Genomic DNA, 19,852 nt, shown 5'->3' with positions numbered 1-19,852 from the left:
AGGGAATACAGTGTATGTGTAGCTATCTCCACCAATTAAATACCCCAGGTAGGGGATGTTTAACTTGGCTGTCTGGGTGCTGCATGTCTACCTCTCCTTGATGTAAGATTAGGTACAGATAGACTGATTAAGGTGAACTGATTTATTTTGTAATTTATTTATGTGCCAGGACTTGTCACCGATGTGTCACAGCTTTATCTCACTGCCACTGCAAAGTGGTCATTGCCCTGCCTGCCACTCCCTTTTTTGTCAGAGTCCTTCCTGTGGACTTAGGTAGTTTCATTTCTCAAGTGATCTTTCTACCTTCCTCTGGAATATTGATTTAAGATCGACTGTGAAAGAGTTCAGAGAGTGAGATAAGTGGGGGGAATGTCTGTGAAGGTTCGTGATATGGCCTTCACTCAGAGGTGTGCAGCGAGGGCCTTCACTGCTGTGTCACTGCCAGATCGAGGGGACGTTTTCAAAACAGGAACTCTGTCACTTGATAACAGATATATGTTGATATGATGTGGATTTTACACGATGTCCCGGAAAATATGTTGACTCATAATTCTGCATTTGCTGTGACTGAGTGCTTTTTGATGAGTCTCTTTGATCTTAATCAACCTTATTGGGAGGACCGCGCTACGGAGGAAGTAAACACATGTACTCACACTTTCCTGGGCAAGACAGTCTCTTTGCTCTCAGGTAAATGCATTAGCAGCTGTCAGCACTTCTGTTCTCTGCTTGATTGGGCCCTTTGCAGTGCAGTCACACCTCTCCAGGAAGCCTCTTCTTCCCCTAATAGCCGTGCCATTTGCCCAGGCAGCGGGCTAGCTACCAGCATACCCACTCACCCCTGTCTGTCTGCCTCTGGGCTGCGGATCGTGTCGTGAGTCCCTGGACTAGAACATGTTCCTGGGATTAGAGGAGGGCAGGCTTTGTTCTTCAGGATGTAGGCCAGAGATGCGGATACTTCCTTTGATGAGGGTGCTGGAAGTGAGATTCAGTCCCATATAACATGGACAGATAAACACAGGGGGTTGGCATGCTTTGTAACAGAAACAGTGAAGGGATATTTACTCCTTACATTAAATCAAATTCTCAGTCCTCACTTGTCAACACCAGACCAGCAATTAAACGAGAAAGACATTCAGGAAGTGCTTGAGCACTTTAAGTGTGCAACATTTTCTTAATCAGTCACTGTAAGCTATCTTGATAAAGAACGATGTGTTACTGGCTTGTAATATCACTTAATTTGAAAACTTGACCCACACCATATCATTTCCACGTCACCCCACGCTTTTATTTCCACAGACCACTGTGCCGCTGAATGAAAAGGTGGCCTCTCGCTCGCTCGTTTGCAGATTTCACAGCTAGCATACCTGTCATCGCAGGGTGACTCTGCATGCCAAGGATGGAAAATTTCCCCGCTCATCTGAAAATGTGCCGCTCACTCACTAAAACTCCTTCTCTCCCCTTGTATTACAGGAGAGGTTTGCTTGTGAGTCAGTGTAAGCCTGTGTTTGATGGAGAAAGGAGCTAATTATAGCGGGCAGCTTTGGAGTTTGGTGGACCAGATTACAGTCACTCTCCTCTCAATGGCTGCCTTGTTCTAGTGGCCGATTATTAGGCAGAGAGAAGTGCATTCTGGGATGATTGTATCTGAATTTCCATTAGAAAGTGTGCCTGCCTCAGTTGAACTGAGGTTCTCTTCTCTCCCCACTGTTTCAGCTCCCATGCTCATTACAGATTTGCAGATGGGGACAGCTTGATATAAAGGCCTCTGTGGTGTGCCCCTATTCTGTTTTAGAGCCAGTTTAGCTCCGTATCCTGAATGGCCGAATTATGTATGAGGGAGCTGACCCCAAATCTGCAATGGTGGTTGTGCGGAGTTTTTATTTGGGGATAAGAAAACATCACTGTGCACAAGCCCTTTTATAATGAATGGTTCACCCAAGAAGTTTGAAAGTAATTTTTATTGAAATCAATCAGTAATAAAGATTGCATTTGCTCTCTCTCCCAAGCCCACCTTATTATGGTATTGCTTTTCCAATACAAATGCATTATTAATGGATAATGCTAGTGGAAAGTAAGGGCTTTAGATATGATTAATGGTCTGAACGGTGGCCGTAGGGCTCTGTTGAGATAGTTTTAACTAGCATTCATATTTCTTCAAGGGGAAAAAAAAGACACTGTTTGGAAGCACGGTGACCATGGAGATGAAGGACCAGGATGTAAGCCACAGAGGAATGGTGACCTCTGGACGTGAGCGGCCCTGCTTTGCTATTCCAGATACAATTACACAACAGAGGAACAAGGCTAATGGGCTATGGTAATTTGGATGTGCTGTAGAGAGGGGACATGAGGGGAGAACGAGGGAACAGTGTGAGAGAGTGACACAACAAAGTGGTTAGTCAGATGGAGGAGGAAAAAAAAGCAGCAAGAATGAGAAAGTAAAGTAAAACGCGAGTTTGTGCTTCAGGCTGTGATCCTGGTATGTGCCCTTTCAGCTTTGTGCTCAGGGATCAACCAATCAATGACAGCCATAAGTAACCCTGCTGCTTGGCTATTGGCCACTGCCAAATTCCATGACTCAGCGCGTCTGTAGATAAGATGTTATGATTGAGCCACTGCCAGTGAAATGAGGCCACTGCCCAGGGTTCAATAGATTGGACTTCTGCTGCTGTAATCACACGCAAAAAAGTTTGTACCACCTACATGCAGTGCCAGCAGGCTCCTTAAGCCTGAAGTTTTGTGGATAGTTTAGGGGACTGGTCTAATAAGAGAGGTTTGTCATGCATAAATATATGGTCCATTACATGATCACATTAGGGGTATAATAGCCTGTGATTGTTTTGCAGTGAGTCAGTGTTTACGCTGACTGTACTTTGGATTTTGAAAGACTGTAGACACTGGTAACCTCTCAACCTTAAACAAAGAAAGACGGCCCTGAAATCCTCCTACGCACAAATTAAAGGCTGACTTTGAGCGTGTTTGTAATTTGTGGACACACACTCACACATTTCCCACACTAAGCCAACACTTTTCATTTTTGTCTTAACCTGTCGTGCTGACCTACCCTCATCTCACTAGCAAGTCTATGGGCTTCATTGCCTAAATTGGGCTTGAGTCAGGAGGAGAAGTTCCCGTGTGTCATTGTTTGAGTTTCTCTCTGGAGATTCTCCCCTTGTGGCGCCCCTGGGTTTCCTGTAGGAAGTCCACCTACGATGCCTGGTTGTGTTGTGGGAGGCCAGGAGAAGTGGATAGGGTGGAGGAGACGAGGAGAGCTAAGGGTCAAAGGTGAGAGGATGATTCAGAAGAGAGCAACAATAGTGCAAATTTCATACTACTAATAATCCGTCTCCATTTCTGTCTCAAACACTTCCTGTTTGCAGATGATAGTTTGCAATCTAAATGTTGTCTCTACTTCCTGTCTTTTCCCCAATATCTACACTCTCTGCACGTTTGCTTTGAGTGATGGCAGGTGCAGCGGGTGGCACACCTTCCGTTCAATAGCTGCAGGAGCAGTTGTGCGTATTCTCATACAACTTGTTGGTTCAGTAGGAAGCTCAGCAGTCAGCGCGTACCTATCCTTTTCAAAAGAGAGGTAGAGTGCTGGATTTACACGTATGACGGAACATTTCTCTCTGATTACCTACTGTGCAACATGTCAATAGGACACCTTGTGCAGTCGTTTTATTTTGTGCAAGAGTTACACATCCCTGGGTATCATCAGTCGGATTAATTTCATTCGGGGAAGGGGAAAAAAGGCTCCTGTAACGGCAACTTCAGTGTGACTGAGACACCCTGAGGTTTTGGGGGTGTTATCTATGAAGACTGGCTGCACACGTAAGCTGCTCCTGTCAGGTGTAATATTACAACTTAGAGTAAGGAAGCAAAAAAACCCTAGCATGCTCACCTCAGCTCTTCTCCTCTAACTGTTCTGTAAACATTGTAATTGAAAGCAATGGGGTGTGTGACTAACTACAGCTATTTGCTTTTTCATTTCATTTTTACACATTAGCCGTAATAAGATTAGGTGTCTGGTGGAAGCTGGCGCGGGAATGATTTCAGCATTTGGCAGTTAACAAACAGCAAAACTGTGTGCAAGAAGAGGCAGGAAGTGAGGTCGTGGCGATACTTCAGGATAGTCCCTCTACTGTAAGTCGTCACACTCTCTCTTTGGGTTTAGATTTGTGCTTTGTCAAAGTATAACCGCTTTAGGTGCATGTATGTTAATGCTCATGTTTAATGCATGTTGTCACTGCAGGGGTGTGATGTTTAGTTTGTGTTATCCCCCCATCGTGTTGTCTATTTATCACGATGTCTCCTACATGCTGCTTCTGTCCAGCGTTCTGACAACTTTATTGGAAGCGTTCTCATACACCTGCAGCCCAGAAAAAGAGAGAGGTGGAGAGTGGGAGGCAGAGAGGTGTTCTACTTCTAAAGTATCCTAATTAAAGTTGGCAGGTTTAATCACAGACTGATAAGCATCAGAGGAGGAAAAAGAGGGACAGGAGCAGAGAGGAGCAGGAGGGGGAAAAAGGTGCCTGTAGACCCAGACAACCAGAGGCCTTTGAAAGTACCTCACTCGACCCCAAGTTTTTCTTACTTTTCTCAAACTCTTCCAAAGCTCCATCGATCGCTCTTGTCGCCCCTGTGCTTCTTTTTCCTCTTTGTCTTTTTTCGCATTGTCGCCGCATATATCTGTTTACTTCTGTTCTCATGGCTCCCTCCATCCCTCAAATTTTCTGTCCTTGGAGCGCAGTGCAATGTTATTGTCAGCTGTGGTTAAGGACACAGGAAGGGCACAACCTTGTCACTAGATGTTTGTCTCAGATGCCACTTCAGGGGAATCTGGCCACCACTGTGGTGGCCTGTGGCATCTCCCCAGTGAACATGTGCCGACATGGTCTCTCTCCCACACATACAGGGTCACACAAAACCCTCGTATTTTGACAAGGAACTTTTTACTTTTTTTTATTACAATGATTAGGTATTCTTAACTTGGAGCTTGCCCCAGGCATTTCAACATTTGCAAATCATTACGTGGCTGTTATTGTTTAATATTCATGGTTGATGCAACTCAACTTTGACAGTTTGGAAATTAGCATAGGAAATGGCTAACTGTTTTTTTTTTTGCACCCATAAGGACACCCCGGTCTGAAAAAGTATGTACACTTCTCTACACACACACATACAGGAGTACACAGCGTAACCAGCAGTGGCTGACCCCTCCTCACCCTCATAACATAACTGTCAGAGTGGTTCTGGGCGTTAGGCAGCTGTGTGACAGTGGACATCATATCCTCTTTAAGGTGAGAAGATAAGGTGGCTGTTCATAGCCATTTGTTATCACAGGCAGCGAGCCCCCGACACCTCCACATCCCTTATCTGGCCCGGTCCCAGTTTCTGGCCCTAGCTAGGTCTCATGCAAGCCCAGGGCTGATGAGTAAGCACTGCTCAGCCTGCGGATGGCTTGGCCTGCCGTTATCGATCGCAGCGCCACAGCCTGTCATCCAGCCACCACTTAGCTAATGATGTCCATGCTATTGTCTCACGGCTTGGAAAACGGGTATAAAACAGAGAGCAGCGACTAACGGCGGCGTCAGAGGGAAAGATGGATTTAACTGATAGAGGAGGCACACCCAAAGCAGCCTGAGCCAAGAGGTACTTCTATCTTAGGATGATAGCACTGTCATTCTCTGCCTCTACTGCCCCTCCTCCCTTTTCTTTCTCTTGTTGGCTGTCTTTATTGTGGTGCTGGTTGGTCCATCTGCATGAAAGAAAGGCAGACCAAAATTTCCGCCAGCCCGCCAGTCTCTGTGTTGGCCTGGTTTTGACCTTGATACTCTGATTGTTACTGTTGTTGGGCAAACAGCACATTTGTTTGTGCAAAATAAATACTGTCAGCGATGAATCACCTTGAATGCTTGGATCAAGACGCAATTAGAAAAGGCTGCTGTGAATGCTATAAAGATATATATACACAGTGTGCCATTTTAGGGGACTGTAAATAGATTTAGCTCTGAGTTGGGTTTTCATGGGGGTGACATGGGTCATTTCTCTTCTCAGTGCCATAATTTCCCAGGATGCAGTTGGGGCCCCAAGGTCCATAGCTCTTATGTCAGAGTTCATTTCCTGTTGCAGTGATCCAGCAGCTCCTGAGGATCCACCATTTTGTAACATTCTCATTGGGGGCTGGAGAAATGTGTCTCAATTCGACAGCCATTGCTCACAAGTGTTGCTTTTTAACTCTAAAAGTGTATTTCATAGTTTAGTATTATTTTGGATCGGATGAATTACACAGTGTTGTGCAGAAAGAAGAAAGTCGCAGAGAGTTTCTCTGTTGCAGTCAGCTTTACACTGAATAAACTGAAAGCACAGTCGAGGTCACACTGTGCCTAACACAGCAGAAGTGTGAGATTCTGTGTTGAAGTTACTGCTCACGAGTCACATAATGTAAGATAGTTAAATGTTTCCGAATGAACACAGTCTCACAATAGTTTCTGCTGATGTTTCTGTTTCTAATGATACTTTGAATGCATCATTGTTGGTTCACAAACCTGACTCTGCATGAGTCCTGCCTCTTCCTTTGTTGCTTTGCTGACTTCCATGTATGTCCCAAGTTTTGAAGATAAAAGTAAGGGAAGCATGGGTGAAGAATGTAAACATTTCTAGGAGTTGTTTTTCGTTTGAGGGTTGTTCGGGGAGAGGACAGCCTCACCACACCACAGCTTGTATTAGTCACAGTCATCGGAGAGAAGAGAATGCAGACCTTTTTGCCCAATGAGGGAAAAGGTCGTTGAGAATGCAGTTTGTCAGGTCAGGACGAGCAGGGCCTGTTGTAGCTTAAATCTACGTGACTGCCAGAAAGAAAATGAGATGGAGAGAGGTGAAGCTCAGCTGGACTAATCTTTGGTGAAACATGAATATCAAGGTGTTACATGTCAGACCTTGTCTCCACTGTAGTGCCAGTTTTGGGACCACTTAGGTGGGGACAGTGAGGAGCAAAGAGGGGGGGCTGCATTTCCCTCTTTACATTTGGATTAACATTTGAATTCTGCTATTTGCACAGGTATACGTGATCTTTAAAAATGAAATGTCAAATGTCAAACTTACCTACTCCAGTAATGAGAAAATGATTCCCATTCATTAAAGTTGTATTCCAACTATTTCTTTAATCAGTTCCATGAATTCAGGGGACTTTGAGAAACAGATTTAAAACAGAATGTTCAGAATTGTGCAACAGAGATACTGATTTTCTTGTCTCCAGTAAAGGTCAAGCTCCCATGAACACTGGATACTAAATTTCTGATAATAAAACTCATTAGTGTCCAATGGTGCATTCTGTTTGCACTGTGAAGTTGGAATTTCTGAGTTTCCAGTCAGTCCTTGAAGTCAGTTTTCCAACTCAGAACGTAGGAGGAACCTCACCAGCCCCGACTTCAAAATCCAATATGGCTGCTCTGCGCACCGACAGTAGTGAAAGCTGTAGTCATATACTGTTAATTAGCACTTCTGTCTCATTTGTGTGTCATTGAATAAGTCGTACACACACTACTGTTGCTCATTGCATACAATGTAATGCACTGTTTATCAACTGGTATTGCTAACAATGGCTAAAGCTAATGTTGTGATCAATATTTTGGTTTTCCGACATGTTACACTGGCACACAGTCAACCCAGGTGTGGCGTCATTCCCAGCTCGGACCTCCAACTTAAAGGCAAATGGAATGCAGCAAAAGGTCCACCAAAGCCAACAACTGTTTTTACAGGCTGTGTAGCACTGCTAATGACAAGTAAATTGACTTAAGCATTTAAAAATGGCAGAGTTCCCCTTTAAAAATGAATCAGAATGACACTAAATAAAATAGATTTACTGAAGTTTTTGCTGTATTGTTTATATATTGTATTAGTATACAGGTATAGTGCCATATTATATTGTTCAATGGTACTGAAGTTGACCATTTGATCCAGGTGGAAACTGTCCAGACACTGTTTATTGATGCAGACGGTTATGTTTCCAGTCATGCAGTTACTCCTAAAAGGCAAAGTAGTTTGTCACTAATGACTCTGAATGACTAATGGTGTATTCATCCTGCAGCGATTGTGGTAAAATGCTGATGAAGAATTTCTTTTGTTCTCAGCTGTTGATCATATCAGGTCAATGAGAAGAAATATCTTTGAACAATCAGGAACGTCGGTTAAAACAAGCTCGGAGACATCGTGGTATTGTGTTTGGAATTTATCCTTGCTTGAGATCACGTGCATGCTAAATTTGATGTCAGGACTGTAGCCAAACATTTCATAATCTAAGATACATTATGCAAAAGGGATTTATTAGAGAATGGATGTGCTTTTACACCAGTAATACTTGAATCCCCAGCCTGGATTTTTCCCCTTTAACCACAGTAGCAAATAGATAGAACCAAAACAAGAGTTTATCCAGCATGTAGCAGCTTTACCCATTTTGGAACACGTGAACTAATGCTAATGGCATTCGTAGCCTCCTAGTATTCGAGCCAACAAATCTTTAGTCCAATCAGAGTGGTTATTACGTCTCCACTTCCTCCACGAAGCTTTAAATACAACCACCGCCAATAAGCACAATCGACAATTAGTGATTAAAGCTGCTTGAGACGAATTAGTTGTTTGATTTGATAAGTGGAAATCCATTCTACTTCTCTTCTAAAGTATTGTCTGTGAGTACTAAGGTCATGCTTTATCTCAGCCATAACAGCATGTCAGTGAAATGCACAATGTAACTTATAGTATCTGATTTTAAACAAAGCTAGGCATGATTCTGCTCATGTCTGGGACATGTGATTGAAATTGTGTTCCTCCACTGTCATCGTAATCTTGGAAACATTCAGAATCACGGTGATAACAGTAATTGGCAATTACCTTGCTTTTATGAGTTTCCTGTCAAACTTCTGCCAGAAACGACACAAAAGCTGTCATTACAGGGACGTCAGTGCTTCCATTATTTCCACCACATGCTATGTATATATTGTGCTAGAATGTATGCACGTGTCAGAAGTGAGAAGTCAGAGAGGAGTGATTCGGAGCAGCACGACTTTATTAACAAAAGTATATCGGGGCCATCAGCTTAGGTGTTGCCATAAACATGCTGGATCATTTGAGTCATGCTGTTTTGATTGCAGGGCACTTCTTGTTTGTGTGCTGTTTGGAAGAACGAGCCAAACAAGTGCCCGAGACTAGTTTAACCTGCCCTTGAACCACAGTTCAAGGTATTTTATACATGAACACACTTATTGTGAGACCTTAAGCAAATACTGTTTCAACACGCTCATATATTACAGAGACTCCCATCCACAATATTTCAGTTTTTGCTCCACAACTATGTAAATATATCCCCTCTCTGTCCCGAGTCTCACAGTGTTTGGTCATAGTGGATCAGATTCTAGGAAACTCTGAGACTATTCACGTGCTGCTTTTAGACCACAGAGCGGAGCTTACATCTAGGGCTTTGCTTTTTCCTCTCTTCCTCTCCCTCCTCCCTCCAGAGGTCATAGTTGACAGGAGACATGGGTGGGTGATGTCAGTCCTGTCCTTAGGGGATCTGGGAGTCCTCCGGGGTCTCGTGAGGTTGGGCAGCAGCTCTAGAGGGGAAGACGGGAAGTGGTGGTGGCAGAGAGGGAAGGAACAGCTTGCTGTTGTTCTACTTTGTTTGTTTTTTCACATGTCTGCGCTAAAGAGGGAGACGCAGGATGTCGATGGATGGGTCTGTGTCACCAAGAAGAGCTTTTCTATGAGTGTGAGTGTGTATGTGTGTATCTAAATGTTACTGGAACCATTTTGTTCGCCACAAGGCCAACAGATGTGAATTTAAGTTGTGATGCTGTAGTATTTTCTACTTTTCTACCCCAGAATTTCCTTGTTTTTGCTACAAGGTCGTCAAGGAAAAGATAAGTTGAATTTTGCTTTCATGCTGTAAGAGTTCGCCAGCAAAGGTTGTTTTAGTGCACGCTGGGTCGTTGACTTGTTCAGAGGGTCTATAATGTTTAACATCATGTGCGAAACGCTGTTGTGAGAGTTCCGCAAGCGCGTTGGGGCGGTGCTCCCGGGGCTCCCTGATGATGTACCATGGTAAACAGCTCCTACTGCTTGCACAGCTGGGGCACACTTGACGGGCCTCTGCAGTGCATGTAGAGAGGGAGATGGAGAGAGGGATGGGGAGGAGGCAGACACAGACACAGGGAGAGGGAGGGAGGAAGGAAGGAGAAGGGGAGAGTGACTGGACCGACACAACAGAGGAATGCTGCGAGGGCCTTCGGGGCAGGATACAAACTGCAAAAAGCACAAGCGAGCGCGGAGGAAACAAGAGCAGAAAACTGATTATAAATGACAAATCCCCAGCTCTTGCAACCAAGCAGTGTTAGCTGCTGTATCCTGAGGGTGGGAAAATGCAACAGTAATAGCTCCGACTCCAATCCAATCTCCTGTATGTATTCTGCGCACGTGTGTGTGACTATGTTTGTGTATGTGGCCTCCCCAAATTCAACAGACAGAGGCAGGAAATTTTGCCCCTCCCCTCCCGTGTCCTCCCGTCATCCTCTGCCCTGTGCTCACTGCCCAGCGCTGATTGGCTGGAGGGGAAAGCGAGGGATGAGGTTTCGTCGTCTAATCTGCCAGCAGATCGCCACTGATGGGCCTCTGTAGAATGGCTTTAGTAAATTACTGTTCCAGGGAAGGGCAAATCCCTTCTATCAGATAGCAGCTCTCTCTTCATCTCTCTCTCCTCTCCAAGTCTTTCTCTTCACTACATCAGTCAAGCCTTGACTTTATCTCCTCATCGCTACCTTGCGCCCCTCTTCGTCTCTTTGTAGCTGCTGGCCCCTACTTCTCCATCTCCTTCTTTCCATTCATTATGTCTTTTGTTATTTTCCTGTCATGTAAATACCCCATGTTGTGCAGGTATGTGTGTGTCTGCAGTGAATGTGATTGTTTCTGCCCAGGGACCAAGCACCTGGAGTGAATGTCAGAAAGAGACGCTCTGTGGATTGTGCTGTAAGGCTACTCGTACGTCATCAGCATATTACAGTTAGTGTGTTTGTGTGTATGTGTATCTTAACAAGACGGACCAGTTTTGAGGGCAGCCATCTTACCTTGCCCAGTCTGACACAACACAAGAGATAATACTGCACATCCTGCCTCAGTAGCTGGAAAACAGTGCTTGTGGATTAGAGGTATTTGTTTTTTGCATGTGGTTTTATGTTTGCATACCTGCGTCACAAAAAGATATAACTTAACCGAGGCAGGTATAAAGAAGATGAGGGAGCGAGATACCTATAGAGGCTGAAAAACAAGGGACTGTATTTGTCTACCTGCGAGCCCGAGGTGGGGAATGTTGCCTGGCATGGAAAGCCAAATGGCGCCGAACTCGCAGCGAGTGACCGCCTGTGTTTTGTCAGCTACCTCCAGTTCCTCCTCAATCACATAAAACAAGTCGCTCTGGGATGACATATGGCGGCCAGGCGTGTCCGATGTCACACAATGCTGCTGTTGCCACAGCGATACTCCAGCTCGATAATTAACAGGTGGTGTATCGGAAGAAGCAGAGAGGCCACACACACGTAGTTTTCCTTTTAAAGAGTGTGTTTTATTGCCGTGATGTTGTGATGAGGCCTCTCACCGAACAAGATTTGCAGAAACCCAACCCAGCAGAAATATCTGTTTGGTGAAGGTTGTTGTTGTAACCGTTTTTCTAATGAGTATGTTTACATGCAGGGCACTATCCCAGTTTTGACTCAGATGCTGGTTTTGATCCTGTTCGAGATAACATATTTACAAGGAACAGAAGCCTTGTTATTTGTATCCCTGTGTACAGATTATAACATGATCCAGGTGTCTTATTGTCTGACGCATGATAATATTTCAGCTTTTGTTTTCCTTTATGACTCAGAAGTTTAGGATTAACCCTATTGGCTTCTTGCTGTCTGTATACAGCTGCTGCATTTACCATTCTGCTGTGTCACCAGTGAAATGGAAGATGAGCTTAACAGTTTACCTTTCGCATCTCAGATGTCTGGCTTCATTCAGTGTGTAAATCATCATTAGGGCTGCAACTAACACTTGTTTTCATGATCGATTAATCCACAGATCCCATTTTTCTTGATCAATTTGATAATCGTTTGGTCTATAAAACAGTGAAGCATGCCGATCACAATGTTCCAGAACCCAAGTTGTCATATTACATTTCTTATTTTGTCCATCCAATGGTAAAAAAAACCCCTAGATGTCCTCAATTTATAATTGTAGAAGCCTAAAAAAGGAAAATCTTTACATTTGAGAAGCTGCAAGAAGTGAACTTTTGGCATTTTTGCTAAAAAGTTTCATACATGACATCATAACACACACTACATAATGAGAAGACGTGCCTGCCTGTGCACATGACAGCAGTCAGAAACAGTGTATAACAGTAACTCTGTTTCTATCAGAGTACTGCAGTTTGCATATCCAGGCTTCTTATCTGGGTTACTGAAACCAGGATATGATGTTAAAGGGAAAGTTCCGTTTTTTTGGAGGTGGGTTGTATGGGGAACTTATTCATAGACTGTATATTACATACAGTAGATGTCAGTCAGCACGCCCCATGTTTGGAGATGCTAAGCAATCAGCTGCTCTGGAGGGGTCAGCAACAAAACATATTTTATCCCCCCTTAAAAAAGTCCCACCTAAAAAAATCACTGTCAGTTTAAATGTACGCTATATTGAGAGCATTTTCACTGCATCACCTTAATGTCAGACAGTGATTTCCAACTTTAAAATGAAGCTCTGACAGCGCTCTCTTCAAAGCCAGACTCCATTGAGAAAAACAGTGATTTAACATTGCTAAACACAGCAGCTGCTGGTCTACCACTGCCTCCATCAGTTATTTTGTTTGTGTGATTGTGTGAATTTGTTATTAAAAAGGTTAGTTTAGATTAGCCTAAGTCACACAATAACACAAAGGAACTAGCTGATCGAAGCAGCGGTAGACCAGCAGCTTCTGTACTCAGTGTGCTAAAATTACTGTTTTTGTCAATGGAGTCTGGTGGTTTTGATGGGAGCATAGAAAGGGAAATGAAGCTGTAAATTGCTTTCCTGTCAAAACAGGCTGTCTGGTGCAAAGGCAAAGCCATGAAAATACTCTCAATATAGCAAACAACAAGATTGTTCTGATCTCACTCCTTCTCGACTTTAGTTGTTTGCTTTCCTCACTTCCGTTTCACTTATCGTGCCCTGAGCTGAACCACCAATGAGAATGATTTCTCTCACAGACAGGCCTAAAAACAGGCAACGACAGCCAACTATTTCCAACAGTGTAGGACACGCTGCAAGAACTAGGGTGACAGACACTAACCAATAGCGCGACATTGACCACTGACCAACTGTCAGCTTGTTATGGTAAATGGTAAATGGACCTGCATTTGTATAGCGCCTTTCTAGTCATCTAGTGACCACTCAAAGCACTTTTTACACTACGAGTCACATTCACCCATTCACACACACATTCATACACTGGTGGCCGAGGCTACCGTACAAGGTGCCACCTGCTACTCAGTTTTTAACACACTCACACACCGATGGAACAGCCATCGGGAGCAATTTGGGGTTCAGTATCTTGCTCAAGGATACTTCGACATGCAGCCTGGAGAAGCCCGGGATCGAACCACTGATCTTTCGATTGGTGGACGACCCGCTCTACCTCTGAGCCACAGCCGCCCCATGTCATGTCATGACTCTTACATGCGCAACACATAGAATACTACCATAGCCTGATTATAACTGGAGTGCAAGTGTGCATGTTAACCCACTCAATTATGCTTCTCTGGTTTCTGCATGTGTTCAACAAGTTGCCTGTAATTTAAGATTGTTACCTGGACCACACTGGTGTTAATGCTACTGCCTGGTTGGTGATGTGTTGTTACACTCTGTGATAATGAGCAAACTGTAGACCCAAACTCGAGCTGGTGTACCAATACTGATCAGAATGACAGGAGCACTGGTTTGGTGAGCCCCACCCTTCTTTATCGACTCTCTCCCCCTGCAGTCTGAGAGGAAGCATCTGCCTGCCCCTCTGCCTCCCCACTGCTCGCCACACATGCTCTCTCCTCCTCTCTCTATCCACAGCCCACACTGCTATCGCTGCGGCTGCTAGCTATCCAGCTCGCGCCGATGTCAGAGCCTCTAATCTCTCTAGCATAAAGGCCATGCAAAGGGAATTTATGTTAGCCTGCCACGGGAAGAAAGGGAGAAGCGGAGAATCGTTTGAGCAGGTTGACAGATAAGGCTCTTGTGCTTTCTGTGTGGTGCTTTTTAAGCCATGTTAAGCTGCTTAATTAGACATAATCTACAGACCCCAGACTGAGGCGGAACTAATGAAGTTAAAAGACTCAAATCCCATCCTACCATCACACTCTCCTCCACTCCACACCATCATTCGCGCCTCTCGGTCTCATCACTACGGTCTCCTCTCTGCTGCCTACCATCACGATCTCGCAGCACACTCTGCCCTCTCTTCCTCCTTACCATCCCACTCTTTCCTTTTAACACCACTAATGTCTTGCATCACACGCAGACCTTCTGTCCTGTCTCCATTACAACCTTCAAACATGTAATGACAGTTTGCAGTATGATTGTTTCTGCAGAGCAGTGAAATCATCAGAACAAGTGATGCACATAGAACCCCAGAAACAGACTTAGACTGATGTAAGCGTACATCAGTATGAGATGCATGAGTAATATTACAATCATTTTACAAAACATGTTGAACTGTACCCATAGTTTACTCTGTTTGCCCCCCCCCCCCTAAGTGCAGTTCGTTTGTGCAGTTGTGAACACAGCAATAGCACTCTGGTGCGCACCAAAACAACTGGTCCGAGACCTTCTTGACGAGGTGGTCTTGGTCCGGTGACAACTGAACTCTGATGCGGTTCGTTTGTGGTGAGACCGTGTTCCGACCTGGATCTGAACCAACTGCAGTCACATGACACATTGTTTGGGTTAAACATGAGCATGTTACAGTCCTGGAGGATTATTAATGTGTGCCTCCTCCTGTGCTGCCTTAATATGCACATTCAGCACATCCAATGCATCAAAACATTGTTTTCTTCTGCTTTCTGGAGCCGCGCCTTGTTTTCAAACTGTATGGTTTGACTAAAATGAACAAGGCAAGTGCTTAACCCTATGGGCCCGAATGACGCATAGTGCGTCCAAATTCACACCTGTTCTTCTCTATTGATTTTCTCTGTGACCGTGCGTCATAGCGAGAAGCCACGCATATCACGTGAAACAGCGGAATCGTAGCTTTCCAACAAGACCACCAGGACTACCACTTGTCGGTAGTCCAATGTTTTCACAGCGAAAAAAAAGATAAATTTACACTAAAATCATGAATAACAGAGCTTTCATGCAGCTTTGCACACACATTACTCTTAGATGGATTACTCACGAATGCAGGGTCGCACAGAAATACCATGCATATCACATGAGTCAGGATTGATTGTCTACAAAATAAAAACCTGACGAATTTCTTTACAATCCATCTTGTTATCAGTCACTTCATATAGTGAGGAATGTCGTATCTTACCACGTCTTAGGCTTGCGTGTGTGTCTCCCTGTCTATCCACATTTGTAGTCCAGCTTTCAAGATGCAAATATCTCCNTGGCACAAACCACATGTTTTGGACAGCTGTGAAGTGACAGAATGTCCCAGCATCATGGTTCTTATATTCCCAGATTCCAGAGAGTCCCCCCTCTTCATATATGGCAGAATATGTCAACTTCCAACTTGCTATGCTGAGATACATGGAAAAATGTAAGAATTTAGTCACACGGATTTGGTTTTTTTTCATTGATATAAAAATTAATATAAAATACAGGCACATAGAAGGACATGGAATGATGGCAAATCTGGTTAGCCCAGATTGTCCTGAAAGAAAAAAAACAAGATATAGCATGTGTATGTAGCCTTTATAATGATTGTGATATGAGCTTAAAAGTAAAGATGAGCTTAAAAGTAAAGGCAGTAAAAATACCCCAAAAACGCCTAGGGCCCATAGGGTTAAATCAACCCATGTAGTTGTCCCTCCACTGTGACATTAGAAAGTGTCACATTTATCTTACAAGTGTACTCTTCTTCAACGTTTTGTTTACTTCCTGGATTTTTCCCGCATGGAAATTCTGACCAATCAAGAGCAGCTTTCTCACACAAGGCATCTCATCTGGTCTGCTTGTAAATGCTGCCGTGAGAGCACGAACCAACTCTAGGCAATTATGCATCTTTGTAACAAAATTAGTCCCTGTAGGTCTAAAAGCACCCTTAGATGAGAAAATTTGCACAACTCTTATATCTGCCTGTTAAACATGAGGTTACAGCCATCAGATGTTAGCTTAGTTTAGCACAAGGACTGGAGACCTGAATCAGCTAGCCTGGCTCTGTCAAAAGTTAACACGTCATCACTCATATTCGTGTTTGTATGGTGGGTCAAAGCACTGAGCAGTGACTTCCTCGAGTCTCTACTGGTTGTCTGGTAATCTCACAATGACGACAAGATCACAGGAAGTCACAGCACTCAGCGAAGGTATAATCCTAGACATAACCTCCCGGTAAAACCACTGAATTAATTTTGTAGAATAGGTATCAGTCTTTTCATCTAACTCTCGGGCATGAAGAAGTGATTATGCAAAGTGTCCCACTATTCCTTTAACGCCTGCACTTTATATTCTATACTCTGTTGGCTGATTTCTCTTTACCTAGCAGTTAGTTTTACTTTGCTGTGCCTTCGCAGACCAGGTTCCTCATGGCAACCAAAAGTCAAGATGAGAGAAAAGTCGTTTGGCAGTTTATTCTGCAGCTTGAGAGTCAGGAGACTCAAACTCTGAAAAAATTATAATGTTATCCAGATACATGCTCATAAATAATACATTTTAAAAACAGTTTAAAGAACACCTTTTGTCTCATCTGTGTTTTCAACGTTCACTCGACACAGAAGTCGAGCCACAGTCCTGTGATAAAGTTCCACAGGAGCAAAGGCACATAAAACGAAAACAATATAATGAGGGCTTTCTGAGGTGAGGGACTAATGGCTGCTGTGATCAGAATTCAAAAGGTTGAAGCCAGACTGAGAACCCGGGGGAAGTGGTGAGTGTTACAACAAGTTGCTTGGCAGAGTCTGCGCTCTGTTAGCACATTTCCATTTCTGCAGCAGTTCTGCTTCCAGTCTTCCCTGCCCTTGTTCTTAAGCCTTCCTTCTTCCTCTGGCAGTAAGACGAGGATAAGTTTCTCCTGTCAGTAACACACTTGCTTCCCTAATCCCACCATGGGACAAATCTGTGCCCTGGCCATGTGTATGAATATTTTATCTTGTAGGTGGTTGAGTGATTCCAACCTTTTGCCAGCTTACAATAGGCTTTGTTTATACACCAGCTCTTGATGTGGCCCCCCTGTTGTTGCTGTGGCATGTTTACATATCTCTCCTATCTCGGCATCTTGCAGGACCGGCTTCTTTGTTGTGTTTTGAGTTTTCCCTGAAGCCGAACAGCAGTTATTTTCCTTCGCCGAAGAGCCGGCTGGCACGCTAGTTTGTAAACGCTCATCCTCTGTCCAGGAGGAGATTGCAGCTGACCATTGTTGGGTTTCATCATCATCATGAATGCACTGCCTCAGTGGGGATGGCCTGTCAGAGAATTTTCTTCACCCCATTATCTTTCTGCCTCTCCCTCATGCCCTCCTTTAGCCCTCCTTCCCACCTCGTCTTTACCTGGAGTGGTTACGGCCTTTTGTACTGTCAAACTCATTCTCCTCACTCTGTCCATGAGGCAAATGTAAACACAGACCGAACCTTTGGAATCAAAATTACCTTTAAAGCTTATGAGCTGCCAAAACTAGGTAATATTGTCCTGCTCACGCTTGTTCTCCTCAACCTGTTCTGCCTCCCTGCTGCCTCTCCTCCTTATGTGACACACCTCTCCCCTCCAGTGCTGCCCGGTATCATGGTGGTGTTGAGTGGATGTGAGGGCTGCTGCATTCTGGTCTTGCTTGATTAGCCAGTGTGTGATGCTGTGGGCAGCTTTGTTTTGTTGCTGAATGGGCTGTTCCACTGAGAGCGCAGGAGATGCTGAGGAGGGGATGGAGAGGGGAAGGGTGAAGTGGGAAAGGAAAAGCGGGAGAATGCTGGAAAAGAAAAGATAAAAGCTAAAGGGGAAGGGTATAAAAGCAGAGGTGGGGAGTAGATAAATGAGACGGGAGAAAAGGCTGGAGCAGAAGGGGAAAGCAGAAATGAGGAGAGGACGGTGGTGCAGAGGCAAAAAAGAAATGACCTCTCCTCCTGTGGAGAGGGAAGATAACTGTGAGTGTTTAGAAATGCTGAGGTGGACAGAAGCCATATCTTCCACCAACACAGCACCTGCTAGTCTGCCTGCCCCCTCCCATTCATTGACCGACTTTCTATTGTGGGCATTTGTGCGCTTGTGTGTGTCTTTCTGCCTGTGGAAGTGTGTGTATGCGTGTGCATACACATTATTATGCATACAGTTAGTAGCCTATACCATCTTTGTTTCAGCCTATAAGATAGCAGCCTGAGATTTTGTGCTGGAAACATGTTAATACTCAGACACGACAAATCCCTGAATCCCTGCACTGCACCACCTTAATACATGCATGCATTAATAGCTTTTCTTGTAAAATATGGAAGGAGGTCTGTGCAGTAGTTTCTCCCTCGGTGTCTGCGCTTGCATAGAGTTACAGAATTGTACACCAAATACAGATTTTGTGTAAACCTGTAAGAAGTTAAATCAAATGCTCTGATAGTCACACTGCAGGTCCGCTTGGTCGTGGGCGTGGTTTCACAAAAAGAAACAGTAGTGGCCACATTGTTGGGCTGAAAGATCTGAGATAAAATGTCTAATTAATAACAATATTTCTGACCGACCTTGCTATTTTTGAAATTGTTATTATTCCTTATTATGGCTGGATGATATGACGAAAATCAAATATGATATTTAGGACCAAGCACCTCAATATCGATTTTGCAGCAGTTTTGTAGGGTTGACTATCGGTGCTTTCACGAAATATTTACACAATGAGATTTTTGCTAAATAACTATAAGTAATGTGGTTGAATTGACCAAAGTTCAGGGCACATTTATCCCTGATTCACCCCTCCTGGCATTTGAAGGAGAAATCCCAGTCTGGGACCTCAGTCAGGTCATTACAGATGTTTGGCCCAGATTATGTGGTAATGTGAGAGGTTTACAGATCCAGTCTTAAACCTCCTGAACTGCTCACGTAATGATCAGGGCTGCCCTGATAATTTCAAACATGTTTTATATTAGGGATTCAAAAACTGGATGATTTCGGTTATGATTATGTCAGTGTGGAGTGACTGACGGTGTTGCCAAGCAACACTAAACATTTGAGCACTCGAGGCTAACGTTAGCCAGCATACTACAGTGGACAGACATTAAAACTGACAGTTAAAATCTTAACCCCCAGTTCTCGCTGAAGAATGGACAACCCATGTCTCCATTTTGTTAACATCTGCTTCCCCATAAGATCACGTGAGGTGGTGCATTCAAGCTCCCTCTGGCATAATACTCTTACCATTATGCCTTAGTGTGTGATGCACCATTATTGTCAAATCTTAGAGAGAATAATATCTGCAAAGTTTCTCTTTATGTGAATGATGCAACCTGATTTTAAAAATCAGTTAGGATTTTAAAACTCCTGCAGTCTGAGCCCGGCTTCAGTCGATACAGGCAATTAATAGAAGAGCTACAACAGTCTGGTAACTTCAGAAAACTACATTACTTTACTGTTACACAGCCTTTAAAACCATACAAAGACAACACTTATAATATCA

The 19,852-nt window shown here is 44.0% G+C and overlaps 1 protein-coding gene across 2 annotated transcripts in view; it reads left to right on the top strand.

Annotated features, from left to right (window-relative positions):
* The window catches only part of arhgap35a (Rho GTPase activating protein 35a), a 70,520-nt gene that overhangs the window by 1,525 nt on the left and 49,143 nt on the right, over nucleotides 1-19,852 (top strand). Inside the window, exon 2 of one of the 2 annotated variants that reach the window (XM_050061962.1) lies at nucleotides 4,007-4,143. The exons of the other annotated variant lie outside the window; for it this stretch is intronic. The gene's annotated coding sequence lies outside the window, so the exon portion shown is untranslated. The remainder of the gene's footprint in view (nucleotides 1-4,006; nucleotides 4,144-19,852) is intronic. 2 annotated transcript variants of the gene reach the window in all.

Source organism: Epinephelus moara, chromosome 2 (assembly GCF_006386435.1).
Source record: "Epinephelus moara isolate mb chromosome 2, YSFRI_EMoa_1.0, whole genome shotgun sequence".
NCBI classification, from domain to species: domain Eukaryota; kingdom Metazoa; phylum Chordata; class Actinopteri; order Perciformes; family Serranidae; genus Epinephelus; species Epinephelus moara.
This window is presented reverse-complemented; position numbering and strand designations above follow the sequence as displayed.